The sequence below is a fragment of the Schistocerca serialis genome, chromosome 5 (genome assembly GCF_023864345.2).
Source record: "Schistocerca serialis cubense isolate TAMUIC-IGC-003099 chromosome 5, iqSchSeri2.2, whole genome shotgun sequence".
Lineage (NCBI taxonomy): Eukaryota > Metazoa > Arthropoda > Insecta > Orthoptera > Acrididae > Schistocerca > Schistocerca serialis.
The window spans coordinates 162,331,939-162,357,364 of record NC_064642.1 but is presented as its reverse complement, the minus strand read 5'-3'; positions in this window follow the sequence as shown (position 1 = coordinate 162,357,364).

The following is a 25,426-nucleotide window of genomic DNA, read 5'->3' as shown; positions in this document are numbered from 1 at the left end:
TGATGCCATGAAATTCGCATTCGGTGAATAATTTGGAATTACGAAACCAAAAAAATTATACAAGTAAGGAGTGGTACAATGACATTAGTGATAAACTTAACATCAAAAGTGGGGAATACATAATAAAGTAAGCGAAGGAATTCAGCTATATTTGTGGCGAAGTAGCACATGACTAACAAAGCACAGGGGGCATGAAAGCAGGCTGGCACAGGCAGAAGGAGCACCTCTCGGTAATGGAAGTCTGCTAGTATCAAAACACTGGTCTTAATGTGAGGAATAAATTTCTGAGATATCCTTCTGGAGCACAGCGTTGTGTGGAAGTGTCATGCGCTGTGTGACAATCTGGAAAGAAGAGAATTGCAGCGTCGAGGTGTATTTAAGCGGGATGTTGAAAGTTAAGTCAAATGAGGAAGTTGTGGCGGGCCACAACAAACCCGTTGTAAGCTTATTTGCCTGCCAATTGCGCTCTTCCGTAGTTTTCTTCTTTTCAAAGTTCATTCGAAAATTGATAAATACAGGGTGTTTGGAAACTTCCGTTACAAACTTGTAGGACTTGTAGAGGGAAGTGAGTAAATAATATTTTAAACAGCAACCCATGTCCGGAAACGTACCGTTTCCGTGCCACAGGCGCTTGAATACGTATTTGCTAGATAGGTTTGCACAGTGTAGTCATGGTGGAGCGATGGCTGCCTCGGATTGGCTTATGTCGTTTGACGTCTTTTCTACCCTTCTTACCTTGTTCGAGCCGCATTCACGTGTATGTGAGTGTTAGAACAACATGGTTGAGTACATGTTTGCAGAATACACCTACATGATCCTTCCGAACGGCGAAGCTTACGGTAATGGAAAAGCTGCTCGTCGCCTTTATCAAGTTCGTCCGACTCCACCGCACACCGTTTTCGCCACAATTATGCAAAGGATTGAGAAAGCAGACGTGACGGTGGTGCTCCAAGGAGATGCCGTACACCCGAATTGGAAGAGGCTGCAGAGCATCTGGAATAGAGCCCGTCAACGACCACACGAACAACTGTGCGTGCAGTGGATGTTGCTCCCAGCAGCGTCTAGTATATTATGGATGACTAACAACTACATTCATACCGCCTCCAATTCTCCATACCACCTCTAACATAGACACGCGAATGAGGTTCGAACCAGGCCACAGAGGTAGGACAGATCTCAAATGATATCAGCCAGTCCGACGTAACGACTCCGAACCGTGACTATCCTGTTGAAGAACTACCTACCAAATATGTTTTTAAACGGCTGTAGCACGGAAACGGTACCTTTTCGGACATAGGTTCCTGTTAAAAATATTGTATACTCACTCCCCTCTACAAGTCCTTGAAGTTTGCAACGGGAATTTCCCAGCACCATGTGTCTTGACGTAGTTTTGTAAATGAATTTCATACAACATGCACGGTCAGAGTTTCACATTTTGTTTGCAGGCTGAAAAACGTGTTTCTATATTTCTTGGAAACTTTCTGCTACAGCTAATAAATTTGAAGAGCCGACTAACTGAAGATAAATTGATCTAAATATGTAGACCATTCTGCGTAATCGTTAAATTTCATAAATATTCACTCATGGTAAGGAACAAAGGAAGGAAGGAACTCATTATAGACGGAGGGCAAGCTCGGATTGTTTCAGGGATTGGGAGGGAATCCTATCACCGCATCTGCCTGGAGTGATTTAGAGGAATCACGGAAAACGTAAACCAGGATGGCAGGACAGTTATTTGAACCGTCATCCTCGCGGCTGTGAGTCCAGTGTGCTAACCAGTGCGTCCCTGCTCTTGGTTGCAGCCACTGGAAGGCGAAAAAAGTTGTTTCCGTAGCTTGATAGGAGTAACTTTGTAACAGCACACATACCTGCAGAAATAGGTGTGACAATCGAAGCCCTAGAAAATAAGACTCATTAAAGAAACTAGGAACATCTCTAAATGGTCTATTAACAAGACAAAGCTTAATTTTTACTATAGCTTTGTTTCTAAATACAACACACATTTTTTCAAAGTACTGTGTTAAATGTATCACGAATTTGTTTTTTCTCACACCATTGAACTAACAAGTAAGCGTCTAACAGTTGCCGGCTGTAGTGGCCGAGCGGTTCTAGGCGCTACAGTCTGGAACCGCGCTACCACTACGCTCACAGGTTCGAATCCTGCCTCGGGCATGGATGTGTGTGATGTCCTTAGGTTGGTTAGGTTTAAATAGTTCTAAGTTCTAGGGGACTGATGACCTCAGAAGTTAAGTCCCATAGTGCTCAGAGCCATTTGACCCATTTCTAACAGTTTGAACTAATTAACTAGCTTCGAGAATATTGTGTCAAAAGTAAGTATTGTGACCCGATTTTCTTCTCACACAGTTGTACTGAACCGATGCATGTATAAGCATGTAAAAGTATTGTTTAATTACACTGATTGATGTAGTTTAGCTTGTTTCCATTCTCATTTTGTTTCAGTGAGGACAGGCCTATAATTATTAGCATTTCACGAAAATTTGAGAAATAAATCTCAACAAATTGGAAACCGTCGTTTCTCTGTGCACTGATAAATCAAAACTCTATGAGCAGATTTGTAACAAATGTATAACTGTGTATTGTAAAGAAACACTAGATGAGGCCGGCTTTTGGTCATATGAAATTTGCTCTTCTTTCTCTGTCTTAGACATCATGTAACGATGTTGTCCTGAGAATTAATATTCCATACTCTGAATATCACATTGCACATAAAAATTTCCATACACCGCAAAACGGGGTGACTTTGTGCCGCGCAGGTGACTGTACGACCCGCACTTTCTTTCGAACAAATGTGTCCTAGCAGTTCCGGGTGTTCCCACCAGAAGCGCTGATGTACTCTGAACATAGGTGGATAGTGATGCCATCTGCTGGTGTATTCGTCATTTACGTCGTGCTTTTGACATTCCCGCCTGATCGTCTCAACTGTCTTGAGTGTTTTGCAGTGTCAGCGTGTTTGTCGAAAAATTTGTATTGTGTCTTACAGAAGGAAGAGTTTCAGCTAACTGAGGTTAGTATATTGTTTTTCTACATTATTCATTAGTCTGCTGCCACAGTATGATTGTTTTGTCGCTGATGGTTTTTGCACATTAGCGAGATTTATTAAATATTGACAGATTTGGGGGTGACTGTGCCACGTTTCCACGAAGGCTTTGGGTGATTTTTCTATTACATACTGCACCGGTATTCATAAGACTGATTTTCTGTATACGATTCTGTTGCAGAAAATGTCTCGAACATACAAAAAAGCCGCTGGTTGTCGTCCCTATGCTAACTACACTGATGATATGTTGGAGAATGCGCTTACAGAAATTCGTGATAAGAAAATTTTAGTTCGTGCAGCAGCAAATAAATACGGTATTCATCGAAATACCCTCATGAACAAGTTACATGGGAAACATAATGCACAGACTACTGGACAAACTGTGCTTAGTAAAGAAGAGGAAGACATATTTGCTGCACATGCTGTGACGATGTGTGATTTTGGTTTCCCACTTTCATTGCTCGATTTAGGATTTACTGTAAAAGCATATCTTGACAGAGGTGGACGCAGAGTGCTATGTTTTCAAAATAACTTGCCAGACAGAGAATGGGCTAAGTCTTTTCTGGCACGCCACAGTGACAAAATAAGTAGCAGGTTTGCCCAAAAAATCACTAGGGCTAGAGCAGCTGTTGATGAAGTGATAGTCAATGAATATTTTGATCACTTGTCAAGGCAGCTAGAAGGCATTCCTCCATCACATGTATGGAATTACGATGAAACGAACTTGGTAGATAATCGAGGGACCAAAAGAGTTACGTGGTGCCAAATATCCAGTAAGGATTTGCAACACATCTAAGGCATGTACGTATCTAATGATGTGTGGTAATACTGAAGGGACACTAGCACCTCCATACATTGTTTACAATTTAGATAAGCTATGGAGCACCTGGACAGAAAATGGCCCTTCCCAAGCCCGATATAACAGGACAAAATCTGGGTGGTTCGATTATGAATGTTTTGAGGGTTGGTTTTCTCATCTGTTGCTGCCAGTTGTAAAAAATACAGGATGGTAAAAAAAATTTAGAATGAGATTTTCACTCTGCTGCGGAGTGTGCGCTGATATGAAACTTCCTGGCAGATTAAAACGGTGTGCCGGATTGAGACTTGAACTCAGGATCTATGCCTTTCGCGGGCAAGTGCTCTACCATCTTTAATTATTTTTTTTGAGTGATCTCATTTTGTTCTATATTGTTCGTTGAATTTTTTCGGGACGGGTGTCTGACGACAGCCGTTTAGGTTCTTCGTTGACCTATTCACTCAGTTTTTCGTTACAGAGGGTAGCTAACCCTCCGACTGAACACGCTGAGCTACCGTGCCGGCTACCATCTGAGCTACCCAAGCACGACTCACGGCCCGTCCTCACAGCTTTACTTCTGCCAGCACCTCGTCTCCTACCTTCCAAACTTTACAGAAGCTCTCCTGCGAACCTTGCAGAACTAGCACTCCTGAAAGACAGGATATTGCGGAGACATGGCTTAGCCACAGCCTGGGGGATGTTTCCAGAATGAGACTTTCAGTTTGCAGCAGAGGTCCCGAGTTCGAGTCTCGGTCCGGCACACAGTTTTAATCTGCCAGGAAGATTCACAAAAATTGTAATTGGTGACAACTTGAGCTTCCATTTAAACACAGAGATCTTAAGGTTGTGCAGAGAGAATAACATTGCTTTCATTGCTCTGCGTCCAAACTCCACACACCTTCTTCAACCTCTAGATGTTGCTTTCTTTAGACCACTATAACGCCAGTGGAGACAAATTTTAGATGAGTGGAAAGATACAAAAAGAGGATCCAGATACGGTACTATACTAAATTCTCTTTTGTAGAAGCCAATGCAAAAGATTGAGGAGTCTGGATGCAACAGTTTAAAAAGTGGTTTTAGGAAGGCTGGCATGTTTCCACTAGACAGAAATGTTGTGCTGTCTCGTTTACCTTCCAACCAAAGGTTGGTAACATTCGACGCTTGGTAGAAGAGAGTTTTAAAGAACATTTGCAGAACAGGAGATGTGATGTAGTAACACCAACTACAAAAAGATGGAAACACCTCAATGTTCCCCCCGGTAAAAGTATTTCATATGAAGAATTGGTCGAGGCTAAGCGAGGTTGTGACAAAAAGTCATTGTCACCCACGCCAGAGGCTTCAACACCTAGCAAAATGGGTAAAAATAAAAATAAGAGACCATCAAAAACAGACTGTTCAAGTGATAGCAGTGAAGAATAAAACATTATGTACCAGGATAGCAGTAGTGGCATGTCTGTAGACTGTGAAACGGAAACAACCCTTACAACAGAGTCTGCATCTTGCATGAATTCTTTAGTAATATTGCACTATCTGTAATGTCTTCTAAAACTCTGTTTACAGGGGACTATGTGATTGTGCAGTATGAGGGAGAGCTGTTTCCTGGGCAAATTACAAAAACCGAAACTGACTCTGCTCGTGTGAAAGTTTTTCAAAAAAGTAATTTGTTTTGGAAATGGCCAAAAAAGAGAGATGAAATCTTTTATTCATATGCAGACATTCTTGAAAAAATTAATACCCCAGAGAAAAAGTCAAAAGAGGACTCTTCTTTATCCCTGAATTAAAAAAAAAACGTATAGGACCAGTAACAGGTAAAGTAAAAATTGGAATAATATGTTAATTATGTAATAAAATATAAACATTTTCGATCTTCTTACATTTTATTGTCACAAAAATACACTGAAGGTTGGTGTCATTAGGCTACCCAATGTTTAGAATTGAAAATACCAAGAAGAAATCAGTGGCACCCATGAGGTGACTTTGTGCCAAGTTTATGACCTTATTTACGGTAAAAATTTTTATTTCAGGACATAAATAATACTTCTGTTGGATGAGCATGTATTCATCTTATCTATAGCTTCAAAGTTTTTCACTAATATTTAAGTAGAAAGAAGTGTTTTGGATAAAACATTAAAATGTGGCAAAAGTCACCCCAGTTTACCGTACGTGGATATTAATAGTGACAGTATACATTTGTATTAGGTTTCGTTACGAAAAGTGCTAAAAGTTTTACAAAGATGCCCATATTCACGGTGCTAGATAATAAACTTTTGAACAAAGAAAATAATTTAGGGGAGAATTTGACGATTTCACATATTAACAGCTCTTGTATTTTATATGAAACAGAGAACAGGAAGAAAAATATTTAAAGTGTGGGCTTGTAGCAAATGGGTCGATTCTACCTCGCTACATTTCACAATCAAAAGACAGCGAAAACCAGGCTGCTATTCGACTACAGTTGGATAAATTAGTAGCAAAAAAGGGTCAAACGTATTATATTTGACACCTGACTGATACATAAGAGAACAGCAGATAAGGCTATACAGATTACAAAATATCGTATTGAAAGTAGTGAGATGGAATGTGTTATTGAAGGTGATATCTTCACAAATAGAGATACATTAAGATTTTTCTTATACGTAAATAGTTACACACTAGGTTCCTGTCAAAATTTTACTACTTTTGCGATATCGGTACTTTGGTAGATCAGTTGCTAGTTATTTGTCAGGATCCATATTTTAAATTAAGAGAACCGTACAGAAGAAGCCCACCTTCTTCTGCTAAGGATAGTGACCCATCTGACTCGGGGTTAAGGAAAAGCTAAAGGTAAAAAAATTAAGAGTTGCAAAATAGCTCTTTTTAAAACAATGCGTAGAATTGCCTGCCAGTAACACGTTCCATTTTGAAATCTAAGTAACTGTCAACAGAATATTGCAAGACACCACTGTGCTACGGCTAATTGTAAACAGTGTGAGACCCTGATATGAGAGCGTAATTGACAATTACTTGGAGAGGTGACATTCATTTCTGCAATATCCTCCAATCCATATGACACTACTGCGTCCACTTCTCTACTAACATTGCCTCTCACTTCATCTAAAGCATTACTGTCAACTGGGGTCCTTGCGGAAATTAAAAGTAATAATGGCAGCTACGTGCTTCATCTAGCTACTGAAATTAAAGACAGGATTACTTAGACCGTAATATGTCGTTATGAAAAAAAAAAAAAAAAAAAAAAGAAAAAAAAGGGATCAGTATTTTGTCCAAACCGAGAGAGATAAAAGAAAATTACAACACGGAAGCCTTACAATAAAGTCAGTTAAGCACAACCACTGAACAACAAAGTCTGTGGGATAGGGCAGATAAAAGGATCTGGCAATTAATCTGAAGTTCACTGAGGTAAATCAAATACGAATTTCCACATGTGGCATGATTTCATCAGTCTACTGTGGAATAAAAGAAATCGCATGAAGGAACCCTAAAGTGCCTGATACAAGAATGAGTCACTGAGGATATAGCGCAGTTTCGAAACAAAGTTCCATTGACTTCACAGAGAAACGTGCCAAAATCTTTCTCACCACTCTCGACCCCCGTTCACCTTGGCAGCATGATTTTACCATAATTCTTCATCAGGAGATAGTGGACCGTAATCCACCTTCTGGAGAAACGAGAGCCAAAGCCAGAATCTCCAGAACGAAGCTCCCTTTCTTCAAATCGGGGGCAGCCTCTTCTAAGTCGACATCCAAGTTTCAGAAGTTGAAATCGATGTTTCTCATGCTGAATCCAAATTCTGTGTCCAAAATTGCTCTCCTCGGAGTTCTCCTTGGAGAAGTTGCCAGAAACACTTGTCTCCCAACCAGAATTTTGTTTTTCCCGTTCCCAGTGGGATACTATGAAACAAAACTTGGGCTCTCTCTTCCATAAACCTTATTTAATCGCTAGTCAGTTTCAGATTTTTCAAGTTAAACGGTATTCTAACTGTTTGGCGATAGCCCAGACCAATGTTAGAAAACCTATTTTTGCTTTTATCAGAAAATGGCACCCAGTCTCCCACTATGTCTACTGTTTTGGGCACCATCCAATCAACATGTGTCCTGTTCTTCCCTTCAGTTATCGTATGAAGAAACTATGCAACCAAGTGTGCCCTACATTCAGCCAGTTTTCTTCTCTCACGGACATGGCAAGATGTTATCTGCCGTTCAGGGTGTTTGCACTCTCTTCTTTTCTGATCGGCATTCGGCCTGCACCCAGCAAGAACTGTGGAAGGCAATTTTGGTTGACTAGGAAACTATGTAAAGAAACACATAGGTCTCAAGAATTTCTAGCTGTTTGTGTATTCCACATTTCTGGAGGCTGTTTTGTGCGGCTCTTCTGTGTGTTTTATCAGTTGTAGTTTTGGTCACTGTTGTCTGACCTGTAATTACTATTGCTTTTGAGGATTTTGGTGGTCGGCCAAACAGCCACATTTAATCTGATGTTGCTAGAGCGGATAAGCTCGTGAAAGGCTGAGAGTCAGGTAGTTCACTGTAAATTTTCAGATGTCACCAACAAGTCGAAGGAGACTATGGTGACTGGACTTCGAATGTCCTTGCAGTTTAAATACAAGTTTTACTATTTGCTCTTTTTTATGTAAGACATTTAACATTCAGCTCACTGAAACTTGGCATTTCGCCAGCTTCGGTATTTCTTTTTTATTCCATAACGTAATTTCTCATCGCTGTAAGTTAGCTTCTCCACATTTCGAATAATATCGCATTTCAGCAAAATTATTTTGCTTTTACATTTCTTTTAAAATAGCATCCCTTGCACAACTATAAATGAATAACAGTGACTTCCATTTAACTAAGAGCTTTCGGCTGATCATTTCTTGTGCTTACTTTTAATCTGCATGCGTGTTGGTTAAACTGTTTGGTTCTTGTGGATGCACTTTGACTAAACAATTTGTCTCTAAATGCGATAAGCCGCCTTCTGCGCAATGTTGCCAGATAGTGATTGTATACAGGGTGTCCCATCTATCTTGACCGACCTAAATAACTGTTTGTCCAGAATCAAATTACAAAATGTTTCAAGCAAATGTTCTTTAGCCGTCAGGGGGCATCAATCAGCATAATTGCCTTCGTTGTAGCTTTGTTTTTTCTTTACAAAGATATGAACAGCGGTATGACTTTTTTTAATGGCACCCTGCCCTGTATTTTTTATTCGGTAATTCATTTCCTCTCCTAAAGACCTATTCAGAAATGTATCATAGTGTACCATTCACTGAAACACAATGTGATTAATTACATAACACAACACTGGCATTGAGCCCGGGATCACATACTCATCCATTTGCTGGAGTTGTCAGAAAACAAATAAAAACCAAGTAAAAACATAATACGAAATGGACTTTGACTCTCTGAAACGCCCTGCTTAAGTCTGCAGGACAGAACAGCTGGAATTGTGGAAAGGGGCCAAAAGGGGGCCGTCAGTTACACTCAAACACATATAACTTTATTTAGTTGTGCATGCAATACAGCAAAAATTTTTGAACCTAGTCATCGGCTGAATAGGGCACACTATCTTACACCTTAGGGCCACAACCACTTAAATTTAAAAACGGCTGAAAGCCATTGACTTAAAATTCAGACTCAAAACAGAATATTGTGTCTGTGATACAATATCCATAGTCAGCGTCTATCTTCAGGAGTTCTGGGAACCGGGGTGATGCAAAACTGTTTTTGATGTGTGTTTTACTATTTGCGGACACTTCCTCATTACTACGTCTGTTATACTTTGTCATACAGATAAGAAAAATTCCACCTTTTGAAACTGAATGTTTTATTTGTTTTACAAAACATATTTCGCCTATTCATTCAAGGCATCATCAGTGGTCTGTAGTATAAAGAATATTATTTAATTACACATATTTTGCTGGGAGACCTGTATTGATTCTCGGCAGCTCATTGCACTACTCATTACAAATATGTGGTTATGATTTTTACAACTACATTCAATTTTAATTCTGTCCATGTATTAATGTAGTCTTCTAATAAACACTAGATGCAGCTAGTACATGTTTCTAATTGATAGACCACATTTAAAATTTTAACTGTACACAGCCCACCGAACTGCACAATGTCCATGGTTATGCTTATGTGCTTTAGGCTGACTGAGGATTCGTGGAAACTGTAGACACAATTATGAATTGTAGAGAACGTTGAACTTCTGCTACAGCTGTTTTGTCTTTTAGTATAGTTTCATTTATGGCCTTCTGTATGAAATATTCTTTCTGTAGACTGAGCATTCCTTTTCCTTTTGTTATGGTACAAGATGGCCATGTCTGTATTCCAGTGAGACAGTAATTTTCTTTTACTAGATTGTGCATATTTAGAGTCCATATATGCTCCTTGCAATTGACACACACACACACACACACACACACACACACACACATATATATATATATATATATATATATATATATATATATATATATATATATATATGAATTAAGATTTAACAGCTGCAACACGAAATATATTGTGATGACATGAGAAATTTTAATGTCAGGTACAAAGAACAGGACCACTGAAGAGTGACTGTACCCGCTGCACATATGCAGAACATCTAATAAAAGAAAATCACCACCACATTGCGATACAAACAGGTGTAGCGATCTTGTGCCATGAAAAATAAGAAAGTGAACGCTCACTCAATAGGAAGAATATTTCATACAGGAGACCACAAATAAAAGTGTGCTAAATGACAAAAGAAGCTACAGCAGAAGTCCATTCATCTCAATAAATTCATAACGTACCATGAAACCACACACACACACACACACACACACACACACACACACACATTATGTCCCCACCAACCATCCTCCCTTCATCTTCACACCAACACCCGATTTTTTCCTCTACAGTTCCCATGAACCCTGAGTCAACAACACAGCATGTAAGGGTGACCGCATGCAGTATGTAATAGCATAGGTTATATACATTAACGTGTCTAAATGTGACCTAGCAACTGGAAATATATAGTGTGTGGATCTAGTACCTAAAGAAATGTACGTGTATAAAAAGACAACCATATATTTGTAAATAAATCGGTAATTTAAATGAGATGTCGAGAGTCAGTATATATATCCTAGCAAAATATGTGTAACTAAATAGTTTGATTTGTGTTATAGAACATTGATGATGCACTGCGTAAAAAGACATAACATGTTTGGTTCAAAGAAATAAAAAATTCTGCAGCAAATAGAAACGCGGCAGACTATATAACGAGCATAGTACGGACGTTGGTAACGCAGGTAGGTGTGTGAATAGAAATGCTGTGTATTAGGTATCAGGAAGGAACAGCCCGAACGTTCGACACTGTGCCATTTGTCTGCTGGAAGTGCTCGACATCAGGTTAGCGAGTCGTGTGTGCATACAGCAGGAAAACATAACAGTTTGTCAGGAAAATGACAGATAACGAATTGAATTTATCAAAAATGGTTCAATGGCGCTAAGCAGTATGGGACTTAACATCTGAGGTCATCAGTCCCCTAAACTTAGGACTACTTAAACCTAACTAACCTAAGAACATCACACATTCTATGCCCGAGGCAGGATTCGGACCTGCGACCGTAGCAGCAGCGCGGTTCCGGACTAAAGCGCCTAGAACCGCTCGGCCACAGCGGCCGGCTTTGAATTTATCAACGAAGCAAATTTCGCCCGCATTTAATCCAACTGCAGTACCTTAGGAAGTACCAAGTAAACAGCCTTCCAGTTAAAGTTTTAAATAATCTTAATGGCTAATTTGTTTAGCCTTACCGAGAGAGGTGGCGCAGTGGTTAGCACACTGGACTCACATTCGGGAGGACGACGGTTCAATCCCGTCTCCAGCCATCCTGATTTCGGTTTTCCGTGATTTCCCTAAATCGCTTCAGGCAAATGCCGGGATGGTTCCTTTGAAAGGGCACGGCCGATTTCCTTCCCCATCCTTCCCTAATCCGAGCTTGCGCTCCGTCTCTAATGACCTCGTTGTCGACGGGACGTTAAACACTAATCTCCTCCTTTGTTTAGCCTTAAGCTTCATACTAATGAAAATACCTAAAGTATCCTTATACTTAGTCGTCTTAAAATATCACTTGCAATAATGAGCGAAGACAAAATGTTACGCTTGCCATTTTAAATGACGTTTTAAAAATTGTCTTTTTGGACGTTTGCGATCGTAAGTGATCGCTGCATTGTTAGAGCAATCTCGATGACAGAAAACACCTCTGTCGTGTCCTTGTTAGAATGAACTGAGGTATAAAAGATATTGGCTGTTAGCAAAATCCAGCTCTTTTTTAACTGCGAAACTTTCCTTGACCTTCCTTTAGAAATCATCACCGTTTAGTCAACTGCAGCACGAAGCGTTTGGCCGAATGCCGCTGCGAACTTGACGTGAGGGAGAACGAGATTTGAGAAGTGGATGTAGACTTTATGTAGCTCTCACCCGAGTAGGATGATACAGAATAATTTCTTTTGCTATTACAACACAGTATTAAAATCTAGATTTAATTTTTTTAATTTTAAATTTTATCGGTGTGTGCCTATTCGTGATGTAAGTTCCCATGCTGCAGCCCTGATAACCTGCTCATAATTTGGACCCTGGGACGCTATGTGACATTCATTCGTGGAAAACAGTTTACGTAATTAAAGGAAAAGCCGCAGGGCCCTCGGCAACTGTGCCAATTAATAGGAGGCTATGTAAGCGGAATACAATTTACGGTCGGTGACGGAAGAATTTCCCCGGGCGGTGTGTTTGAACTTACCTGGGGCGGCGGCAGCAACGAGAGAGTGTGGACAGGGGCCGCAGGAACACGCGGCCGTAGGCAGGCGCATGAATATTCAGGAGCCGGTCCGTCGCCGCCGCCGCCACCGGCCCTACCTGCCGCCCTGGATTGTCCGGCGGTGGCTCCGCCTGTTCCGGAAGGAAGGAAGGAAGGAGGATAGGAAGGAAGGCGGCAGCGCACCGGAACGCCGTCGAAATCCCTCCGGGCGGGCGGCGAGAGGCCGCCATTGTTACCGGCGGGCGAGCTACGTCTCCTCATTATCTAATAACTTCCCTTCTTCTTGTTCTTCTCCTTCTGCACTTCAACTGTCAGATATTTGTCTGTTGCGGTATGGAGGAACTGATTGACGCCATAAAAGCCTTTAAACACAGTAAGGCGGCAGCCATAAATAGAATAAATTATGAACTTTTAAAGTAAAGGCTGGTACATGAGTGCGGGATCACTCTTCTGAAACAAAATTAGGTGGAAATTAAAGTGAAATAGTATGAGACAGTAAAAATCTGTGAAGCTATGTTACGAAAATGGTGGCCATTATGGCAGCTCCCAACTTCGATACAACTCACAATTTTCAAATGGAGACATGGAGAATTACATGAGAAAAACAACGATGCTATTCGTTTGAGCATATCTGGATTCATTCTCGACTTATGACTGCATTGCTGCAGCTATGCTTGTTGCAGCAATCAGCTGCCGCAGCTTTTCGCCAGCGTGACTGACCTTGGCATGTAGGTATGTCCACCCGGTCGGCAATCAGCGGTGTTTCAGAAATTCAGGACGGTTCTGCATGATGCCGGAGCTACATGAGGCCTTGGGCATCTCTGTGTCTGCAAGTCTGACCCTGGTTAAGTGCTGGCCATTCAGACGACGAAACGTATGGAGTCGGCGATCACTGAGAACTGAGCTACTGCCGTGTAGCCCACAGAAGCACAGTCGTTCTATCACCATCCACTGACGCAGCCTTCAACCACAGTCGTCCTATGGAACCATCATCTGTATGCTCCAGAATGAACTCCGGTGGGTCGAGGGTTAAACTGGGATCATTTCAGCTATCACACTTAGCAGCTACTGTTGCATGGCTCCACCAGCCAAACGTCAGGGGCCGGAGTGTGCTCTCTGGATGACCTCACCCACCTAGCAAGGACGCACCACTGCGATCCATACTCCATTGTTTATAGCTGTGACTGGAACTCTGAGAGTAAACTGCCACCTTCTGGACTTGGGAATTGAACCTCTGATGTAAGCTGTACGGGTAAATAAATCAGTAAGTTTCAGACGAGTGTGGCTGGACTTGAACCTGCTTTCCTCTAGAAAATTGAGGGTGTTGGACTGGCCACTCTTAAAAGTCTTCTCTTCATTTCAGACCCTCAAATGGACTAGACGCTATCCAATACCGCCGACACTTCCCTATACATGACGTAAACTGCACATGACGTCAACTGAAAATAGTTTGCTGTCTGCAGTTGTTAGGCGAAGTTATACTGCCATTGCTGTTGTCAGAAGACGGAATATTTCTAACTTTCTTCCACCACTATTGTGCTCTGCCTCATAACAGGCCAGCTGTCGGCCATACCTGGACGTCCAGTTTGGCAGAAAATGATTAGGTCGCAGAGGTTTGGCGGGTTGGTCACCACATTCCCCAGGTTGAAGTCCATTTGATTTCTAACTGTGGGGAGATGTGTATGTGATGAAGATCAAAAACCTCGTACGTTTCACCGCCAGAACATGAGGAACGAGTGAAGGGAAAAACATCAACCTTACAACATGCTGGATAGCACATCGTACACATGCTGTAGCTGTAGGCTTTATGTGTTATCACCAGATTATCTTTGTTCTACACAAAGCGCAACATAATTAGAAAATGCTCTGATGAAAGACAAAATTGTTTATAAGAACCTTCAACATTGCAGCGCGTCAGCAATCGTTGGTTAATATATTGAAAAACTAGAAACCCGCCTCGACTGCGAAAAAAGCACCTAGTGTTTACCTAGGTTTCGGCGTAGATAACTACACCTTCTTCAGAACAATAAAACCCACAAGTGCCTAAGACCTTTGTCAATGATTCAAAGAACACCATAGCTATACATTTATAAACGAAAAAAGGGGAACACAAACAGTACATATGTACAAAGTCTAGCTGCAGTTTATGGGGGGTCATGGCCCATCGAACATAGGCCGGTGTGAGATGGAGGTTACACCATTAAGTTAAGTAACGGTTTAGACTTTGTACATATCTACTGTTTGTGTTCCCCTTTTTTCGTTTATAAATGTATAGCTATGATGTTCTTTTAATCATTGACAAAGGTCTTCTTAGGCACTTGTGGGTTGTATTGTTCTGAAGAAGGTGTAGTCATCTACGCCGAACCCTAGGTAAACACTAGGTGCTTTTTTCGCAGTCGAGGCGGGTTTCTAGTTTTTCAATACCAAAAATTGTTTATATTCTGTCTGTTTGATATGTAGCTTTATCCCTGAAATGATAGCGAGCCTGGGTTTGAAAGTGGTAAGGCACTGGACATATAAAACTCAAAAATTTCATACCTTTATTTGCTTTTATTTCCAGTTTTTAATAAATGTGGTTTCTCAAATGTATCAAAATTTGAGAATTTGTTCCAGAGGCATTCAGGACTGTTATAAATGGTTTATATATTTTTTGAATGATGCTTTACAGTGAGTAACATTAACAAACTGTACATATGAAAGACAGTCTACCAAAGCGCCAAAATCAGTGGCATTAGCTCACAGTTTCGAAAGACAGTTATACATTGATTAGCTTGCTGTATGCAGCAAGGATATTTAAGTTAAAAGATTGAATCATAGGCTGAAAAGTAAATGTGACTGCCTTGCAAGTATAGAACAAATAGACTTCAAAAACAGCATTTCTTACTATTTAGTATTCAAGCTGTTGTTGGGGTCTTCAGTCCAAATACCGGTTTGATGCAGCGGTCCACGCTAGTTTATCTTGTGTAAGCTTCATCTCTGCAATACTACTACAGTCTATATCCATTTGAATCTGCTTATTGTACTTCGTGCTTGGTCTCTGTATATAATTTTTACCTCTCACATTTTCTACCACTACCATATCGACGATTTCTTGATGTTGCTTGATGCCTAAGGGTGTGTCTTGTCAATCGATTCCTTGTATAGTCAACCTGTGCCACAAATTTCTTTTTTCTCCAATTCGATTAAGCACCCCTCAGTAGTTAGAATGCTGTGGACAAGAGACATGTTTACAGGGCCGCAAGCATAGGTTCCTCTTTCGATCATAACTCAGGCTTCCTAATGCACCTCGAAGAATGGCACAGTAAAACACTCTGCCTTAACCGCATGGAAAATATTTGGCGCCGTTTGGAACAATGGCTGAAACGCAGCAACCAGCACTCCATCAACCTGGCAGCTCTGCAGGATCTAATCACCAGAGCTTGGGTTCAAATGGGTATGGTTTTTTTGAAGAAACTTGTGGACGGCATTCCTCGCCGATGTGAGACTGTTAAAAAAATTAGAAACGGTGTTGCGCGCTGTAAGTATGATGTTTCTAGGACGTCACTAGTTTTTTATCTGGTGTACTTTATGTTTGCATACGATACCCTGTCATTGTTAACAGCTGTGACAATGGAAGAATAATCATCCGAAAATAGTGGCATTATTAATGAGAGACATTGTGTGCTACAATAGCCCTGAGAAAGGGCAATGACTTTTGATGATTCTATATTCGTAGATATCGCTGAAAATTGTCCGGATTATTTGATTGTAATGGGAATATATTTGGATTTTATTTCCCAATTTATGGATGTTCATTTTATCCTAATGTCATTATTCATATTTCTGTCTCATCTTCTGCACCTTTTGCTGCTCTAAGAAATCTCATTTTTTCTAATTTTTGTTCATATGTGACCTATCGCCTCCATAAGACAAAATAAAAACAGCTGTGGTCTTATAAAATTTCAAATTCGTCTCTTTAGATTTTTTCGCTTATACGTAACTATTGATAGATCAACAAGTGTTAGAGAATTTTGAGTGTTGCTCTTTTTATCTCTGTCAACGTTATATCTAATGTCATATTCTAGAAAATACACATACACTTAATTCCTATTCCGATGGCGAAGACGTAGTCCTCCATGGAGACGTCCTTGATGTCGCTATTCGGCGTGAACTGACGTCCGGTGCTGGTTCTAGCCTTTAAATAGTATTGGTCAGCCTATCAGATGTTGGTGTAGTAATACTTTCTGCAGGCCATCTCGAACTCCCTCTGCAGGAAGTAGTACGTGGAATGTCTGTTTCCAAAAGAGCTGATGTTTACCATTGCTTACGCCTTTGGGCGTAGGCAACCTCGTTCCGGTGTCGTGTTAGATGTGTTGCCAGCCCGCAGGGGCAACATTGGCGATGGCGTAACACACCTTCCCTCTTGGAAGAGCTGGAGCGGCACGGGCGACCGAGGGGGACAGAGCACCAATGTAACCTGGTGCTGTAGACCGATCGGCAGCTAAGTCGTCCTGAAGGAGGTGGTGGAAACCGACCGCCGGTGGGTAGGGCGACGCCTTCAGCGGAATGCGTAGGGAACGTCGAATCGGTGGCCGTTGTGAGGCGACAGTGGTCTGGGCAAGCGGCATGGGAACGTCCGTGTCGTCCAACTGGGGCGGCGCTGAAGAGGGGCCAGGAAGTGAATCCCGGGGAAGGTTCCAGCGTTGCCCTAGGGCTGGAGGAGACTGTTGGCCATTTCCTGGAAGATCCCCCACTAACTGAGGAGAGGGCAGCAACATAGGCCTCAAGGAAGGGGCCTGTAACAGGAGAGAGAGAGAGAAGCCGGCGTTTGGGGATGCGGCTGGTCGAGGAGAGAAGGACAGAGTTGGTTGCAGTGTCATGAAACCACCCTGTCGTCCAGGCGGACGTCGAACAGTTCTCGACCAGGGAGCCCGAGAACGACCCCCGGCAGCCATTGGGGCCGGGACCCGAAACAGGGCACCCACACTGTGGAGCCGGATGAATATCTGGAAGCACTGGGCAGGGCGCGAGGTGCCATCTGTGGCAGGAGGAGATGGAACAGGGTCCGAGGCTGGCGACCATGGAGCAGTTCGGCTGGACTCTTGTCACCCACCAGCGTGGTCCTATAGGAGCTCAGAAATAACGTACTAGCGTCTTCCAGAGAACAGACCTCTGTGTACTTCTGCATCTGAGTTTTAAATGTGCAAACAAGGCGCTCCGCCCCGCCATTGGATTGTGGATGAAAAGGCGGGGTAAAGACATGGTGGATACCATTATTGTGGCAGAATTTGGCGAAATCTTGACTGAAAAACTGCGGGCCGTTATCAGTGACCAAGGTGACAGGAAGGCCTTGAATGGAAAATATTTTGAAGAGGGCCGTGATAGGAGTCACCGTGGTGACAGAGGAACATTGGACTATGAAAGGGAAGTGGGAGTAGGCATCTGTGACGAGCAACTGGTAAGCGCTGAGGAAGGGTCCAACATAATCCACATGGATGCATTCCCATGGGAGGGAAACGGCTTTTCAGGATTGGAAGGACTGGCGTGGAGTGGGAAGGGCCTCGGTACACTGATGACAACCCTGGATCATGAACTCCACGCCTTCCATCATGCCGACCCAGAAGACATGGCGATGTGTGATGGTTTTAAAAAAAATGGATCTGAGCACTATGGGGCTTAACTTCTGAGGTCATCAATCCCCTAGAACTTAGAACTACTTAAACCTAACTAACCTAACAACATAACACACATCCATGCCTGAAGCAGGATTGGAACCTGCAACCATAGCAGTCACGCAGTTCCAGACTGTAGTGCCTAGAATTGCTCGGCCATCCTGGTAAGAGAGGGTATTCGTCCAGGCAATACCACAGTGACCTTGATGTAGGACATCGAGTATCTGGGACCACAGGGAAGTTGGTACAATGACTCTCATGGATTGGTATCATGTTCTGCATGGAGGAGCAGCCTGTTGATGGTCACCGGTTGATGGATGGAGAAGAAAAATCGGAGGGCAGCCTGAGTGCAAGGCAGAGGAAGCGTCAGCCAGCTGCGGAGAACATAGCAGCGCACCAGCTGTGGTCACCCTCTCAGCTGTGACTGGAAATGCAGCCAACGCATCCCGTATGTCGCCATGGATCCGAAAAATTAGGAGGTCCGATGAACTGAGAGCCGAATCCTGTCTGGAGGCAAGCCAAGACCTCGGCGTTGGCATGCTGGGAGGTGGGCCGGAAATGGATGGTGTACCTAAAACTTAAAAGGAATAGTGCCCATCGCTGCAGGCGGTGGGAAGTCCTTGTGGGTAACTGAGGTCACGGAGAAAATAAGGCAATGAGGGGTTTATGGTCAGTGATTAAGTGGAAAGACCTACTGTAAAGGTATGGGAGGAATTTAGTACAGGCAAACGCGATGGCTAGGCCCTCCTTCTTAATTTGAGAAGATTTACATTGGGGCTCAGTAAGCGATTTAGATATGTATGCCACTGGGCATTCTGATCCATTGGATAGACGGTACGAAAGGACAGCTCCAACACCATAGTCTGAGGGGTCTGTAGCCAAAAGGAGAGGAAGAGAGGGGTCATATGGCATGAAACACTCAGCAGAGTGCAATCTCCTCTTTAAGGTTTGGAAAGCCGATTCACAAGCTGGGGACTAATGAAACGGCATGTTCTTTCGCCATAGGTGATGGAGGGGCGCCGCAATGTGAGTGGCAGAGGGAATGAACTTGCGACAGTACGCAATTTTACCACGAAGGACCAGAATTGGTGGACGTCACTTGGAAGAGGAAGGGCCTCTATGGTAGTGACATGGGAGGAGGTAGGAGACTTGCCATTTTTGGAAATGATGTGACCCAGGTAGGAGATAGCAGGTTAAAAAAAGGAGCATTTAGCAAGGGTGAATTTTACGCCTGCAGTCAACAGGCGCTGGAACAATTATCACAGATTACTGAGATGTTCATCCGCAGTATGGCTGGTGATGACAATGTCATCAAGGTAGTTGATACAACCGGGTATATCCCGCGAAAGCTGTTCCAAGTAACGTTGAAAGATGGCTGGTGCACTAGTAATGACACACATGAGGCGGTTCAAACGGAACAGCCCAAACGGTGTGTTGACAATGGCCAAGTGAGTAGAAGGCTCATGAAAAGGTATTTGGAGGTAAGTCTCAGCAAGGTCGATCTTCGAAAAAAAGTATCCCCCAGCGAGCTTGGAGAACAGGTCCTTGAGACAGGGAAGGGGATAGTCTCCTGCCTATAGCTGAGGGTTGAGCGTAGCCTTGAAGTCACCACAAACCCGAAGACACCCATCTGGTCTCTTGAGGACGACCAAGGGTGTGGCCCACAAACTGTAACAGACCAGAGTGACGACTTCCTCCATGGTGAGACGGTCCAGTTCCTGTTTAAGAGGATGCTGGAGGGCGAGAGGAACCTGCCGAGCCCGGAAGTACTTCGGTCAGGCAGACGGTTTCAGCTGGAGTGACACCGGAAAATCTTGAGCACAGCTGACGCCTGGCGAGAACAGGACCTGGAATTCCATGCACAAGGTATTGACTGCCAGAAACGCAACCTGGGAGGACACCAGATGAGCATTATCGTCGATGGTGAAGCCAAAGGCACAGAAGGCATCCAACCCAAAGAGGTCTGCAGTGGCTGCATTGTTGACCACAAGTAAGGTAACTTCCCGACGAACCGATTTATACAGGATGGAAGCCGTGAACTGACCCAAGAGAGCGATCGATTGCTTATTATAAGTAAGGAGGTGCCTAGGTGTTGGAGCCAGAGGGGGCGGTCCAACCTTCACATAAGAGGAATAGTTGATCAGTGAGACCGCTGCTCCAGTATCCACCTGAATCTGCAGCAGCCGGCCGTTGACCTGAACGTCGATAATCAGCTTGGAAGATCCCGAAGACTGCACCTCGTTGACGTCCATGGGTAGCGGCCCCTGACGGTCATTTGCCAGAGGAGGAGGAGGAGACGGCTGCCGAGAGCGGTAGACTCAACTGACATCTCTGTTACGGGTACACACTGTACAATACGCCCACCTGTCAGGGCAGTCTTTCCGTGCATGGTCCTGAAAGCATCCTGGGTAGGACGGCAGCCGGAGGGGCTGGCGGCGCTGGGGAAGGTGCTGGGGCCTCTGTGCAGCGATGGTCCGCGCCAGATCCCTGGTGCAGGCTGAGGGTGCAAAGTCCCGGACAGAGTGGCTGCCCTGCCGATTCTCTGCTGATTCTGGCGTCCAGCGCCAGTCATCTGGATGTATGGCGGCAACGTCTTCGACCTCCGCCAGCGATGCGACAGGCTCTGAGGGATGCCACTTCCGCCCCGGATTCCAAACGTGTGGCGGCCACCGTAGAGACTTCGTACTTGAGTGCCAGATGAATGATCTGGTCCAGGGTAGGATCGTCGAGACTGAGGGCGTCGCGTCGGAAATTTGCGTCAGGGGCGGCCTGGAGGAGGTGGTCGTGGACCATCTCGTCCGCTTAGGATTCTTTGGAGACCTGTGTGGCGAACTGTCACTTCCGGCTGAGACCTTGTATTTCCGCTGCCCACTGGCGATAGGATTGGCCTGCGTTCTTGCGACACTGCTAGAATTCGACGTTGGCAGCCAACATGTGGAACCGTCATTGGTAGTAAGCCACGACAACCTCAAAAATCTGGAAGAAAGTCAAAGAATCCGGAGGTCGAGGTTGTACTTTCGCCAAGAGAACATACACTTTGGACTGATTCTAGGAACGACGAGCAGCCTCCTGAACAACCTGGTGGATGCGAAAATGCTGCAGGAGCCGCTTCTAGTATGTTTCCCAGTGTTCAGTATCCTCGTTGAAAGCAGGAAACGGCGGGGGCGGCGGAACTGGTTGGTTTTTCAAGAGTTCCGTAAAGAAACGTTCCTGTTTATCCTGAGATTTCTGGCAAAACTGGTGAAAACCTTGTAGTAAGTCGTGCACACTTTGGATCAGCTCTTGAAGCACTATTTCTGGCATGATGAAGACATACGCAGGCACAAACTCGTCGCCACTTGTGTTGTAACTGACAATTTGAAAGTTCTTACAACACAAGTTTTATTTACGTGATTCTACATGGAAATGACTGAATAAAAACAAAAAGTCACCATCACAAAGCCAGTAAGAATTTCCTACTAGAGGCAACAAAAGATAACTTCTAAGTTTGCCACAAGAGACCGTCGTAACACATATACACTTAATTCCAAGTCCTATTCCGATGGCAAAGACGTAGTCCTCCATGGAGACGTCCTTATGTCTGTATTCGGCGTGAACTGACGCCCGGTGTTGGTTCTAGCCTTTAAATAGTATTGGTCAGCCTATCAGATGTTGATGTATTAATACGTTCTGCAGGCCATCTCGAACTCTCTCTGCAGGAAGTAGTACGCGGAATGTCTGTTTGCAAAACAGCCGGTGTTTACCATTGCTTACGCCTTTGGACATAGGCAACCTCGGTCCTGTGTCGTGTTAGATGTGTTGCTGGCCCACAGGGGCTACCTTGGCTACTGTGTAACATAACTAATACTGCTATTTATTCAACAAGAATCATTCAAAAAAATCATCGCTTCTGCAGACCCCATCGCACTGAAAATTGTAGAATCACTGCCCAGCCAGGGACAGGGTAAAATACTACGGTATAAACCCATGAAAGTGAAGATACTGAACGCCAAGGAAGCGAAAATTAATTTACATTTTAGGGTCTTTTCCCTTAAAAGCAATGGTTTTTAATCTTGTTCGTATCTCTAGGCTGTACTCTTTATATATTCTGATCAAAAAATAAATTACTTTTGCGGGTGATCATATTTTTCGGCCAGAAAGTATGGAATCGTCTGCATATAAGTTACAGGGTAAAATAATGGCTTGATGTATCAGAGTAGGAAAAAGAAACTAGGATTTCCATTCCTGTGTTGTATCGTCTTGACACTTGTTAAAAACTGTGCTTGGTACACTGTATCCTTGTCCGTCCCCTTCATCAATACAGGCTGCGTTAATTTAACATTTAAATCTGGAAACGTTGTATAGGTTCCTTAGACGGCATATCAAGTTCAATAGATAGCTTCCATTTTCCATTGTTCTCAACATCTCCTCTATGAACATCATCAAAATCTTTTACAAAGCCTATGAGTAGGCTGCAGTAGACAATACTCTCTCAAAATTATTGAGGTCCTTTGGAGAGCCAGGCATAAAAAAACTATTCCACATTGTTGCAAGAAATATCAGGTAGGCCAGCTGCTCGTTGAGCAATAAATAAAGGAAATCAAGGAGAAATTTAAAATTCAGGCAGAAGAAACAAGAACATTGCGGTTTGTCGATGACTTTATAGTCTCTCAGAGATAGCAAAGGTCTTAGAACATCAGTTGAACAGAGTGAATAGTGTCTTGAAAATACATTATAAAATGTACATTAACAAAAGTAAAACAAGGGTAACGGAATGTAGTCGAATTAAAGGCGATGATACTGATAGAATCAGAATAGGAAATGAGACATTAAAACTAGTAGATGAATTTTGCTGTTTGAGCAGCATGATAACTAACGATGATAGAACTACGAAGAACATAAAATAAACTGACAATACAAGCATATCATTACTGAGAAAAAATGATTAAAAATCGAATATAAATTTAAATGTTACGAAGTCTTTTCTAATGGTATTTGTAAGGATTGTTGCTTTGTGTAGAAGCAATATTTGGGTGATAAGTGGTTCTGAGGCATCAAGGGATCACCAATTAGTATTGGAGGGCAACGTGGAGGGTAAAAATCGTAGAGGAAGACCAAGAGATGAATACACTATTCAGATTCAGAAGGATGTAGGTTGCAGTAGGTACTGGGAGATGATGAAGCTTGCACAGGATAGAGTAGCATGGAGAGCTGCATCAAACCAGTCTCGGGAATGAAGACTAGAACAACAACAACAACAACAAGTGGTTCAGACAAAAAGCCAGTATAAGTTTCTGGTACGGGTGCTGCAGATGAATCTTGAAAATTGGATGAATAGATCGAATAACTACTAACACAACAACTTTGTGTTCTGCATTACGGCAGGTCTTGTCATGGGGGAAGCCTCGTCAGAGAGGTCCGCCGCATGAGCGTCTAGGGAACTGATTGCCGTGGTAGTTTCCCGTTACCTTGCACTGATGATGATGAAATGATAGTGAGGACAACACAACATCCGGTCCCTGAGCGGAGAATGTCTCCGACCCAGCCGGGAATCGAACCCGGGCCCCTTGGCGTGACGGACCGGCGCGCTGACCACTCAGCCATCGGGGCGGACATGTCGGTTGACCACAGCATTATCATGAGGATGTTGAAGGGGCAGTCAAAGGGAAACGAAACCGACGAAAAAAAGTAAGTAAACTGTTTGTTATTTCAACTGTAATCGCCATACGTATTAACACATTTATTACACTGTGAGACAGGTCGTTCAAGGCCTTAATGGGAAAACGATTGCAGTTTTCTACGGAACCATGCTTGCACCAATACGCGCACCTCTCCGCCCGAAGCAAATCGACGGCCACGAATGTCTTTTTCCAGTGATCCACAAATATGGAAATCATATGGGGAGAAATCGTGACTGCAGTCTGGACGTGTAAGAGCTTCCCAACCAAACTTCCACGCGTACTCGAAACAACCGTAGCAACATATGGGATGCCATCATCTTTCCTACTAAAGATTGGCTTTTAAAGTTTCTCGCTGTTTTTGAAGACTGTTGCCTTGTCATTTACTCCATGGTTCGTAGCAATAGACCCACGTCTTATTACCGGTTACTATGGAACTAAAAATATGTTCTCCTTGACCCTCGGAGATATTTAAATGTGATTACGACATTGCCAAACGTTCCTATTTGTGTTTGTCACTTGCTATGATACCAAACGTTCGAAAACTTTAGGGATTCGTGGGCAATTGCACATGACGAACCCAGACAAACGCTTAATTGTTCCGCAGGATCATCAATTCTGACACGACGATCTTAACAAATCATTCCCTCAAATGTCACTATGTTCGTTTACCTTTTCGAAATGGATGCTTTACCCGACCGCTCTTCGTCGCAAACACGCACACGTCTAATTTTTAAAACAATTTACTCGTTCGCAAAATTTTCGTTTGTCAAGACAGCCATCACCACACTGCAGCTGCATTATGCGAGTAATCTCTGCAGCTGCAGTCCGTTCAGAGTACAAAAAACGAACCACCATCCTCATTTCTTCCTTAGTGCATATGGACAATGGGGAACTCAAAATGAAATGCACTGAAATCAGTACCAATAGAACCATTCACTGAAAAACATAGGTAACGCAAAACAAAAACACTGGACTCGCATTCGGGAGCACGACGGTCAAAATCCGCCTCCGGCCATCCAGATTTAGGTTTCCCGTTACTTCTCTAAACACCTTCAGGCAAATGCCAGCATGATTCCTTTGAAAGGGCACGGCCGATTTCCTGCCTCATCCTTACAACATTTCGAGCCTGCGTTCCGTCTCTAATGACCTCGATGACGATGGGATGTTACATACGTATCTTCCTTCCATTCTTCTCTTCAAAATAACAGCGACATTAGGGCGTTTCACTGACGAAACAACGCTGTCAGTCGACGGAGAAGAAAAAAATTGTTGCTTTATCGTATGTAAATTGCAAGCCACTGTGTGGTGCGTGGTGGAGGGTGTTTATCACTAATGACAACGAATTTCTGTCCTATGGCATTCACATCGAGTACTGAACAAAGAAAAATGACTGTACAGGGTGTCTCAGGACGGATGGTCAGTATTCAGGCATATGACAGGAACTATCATTTGAAGTAA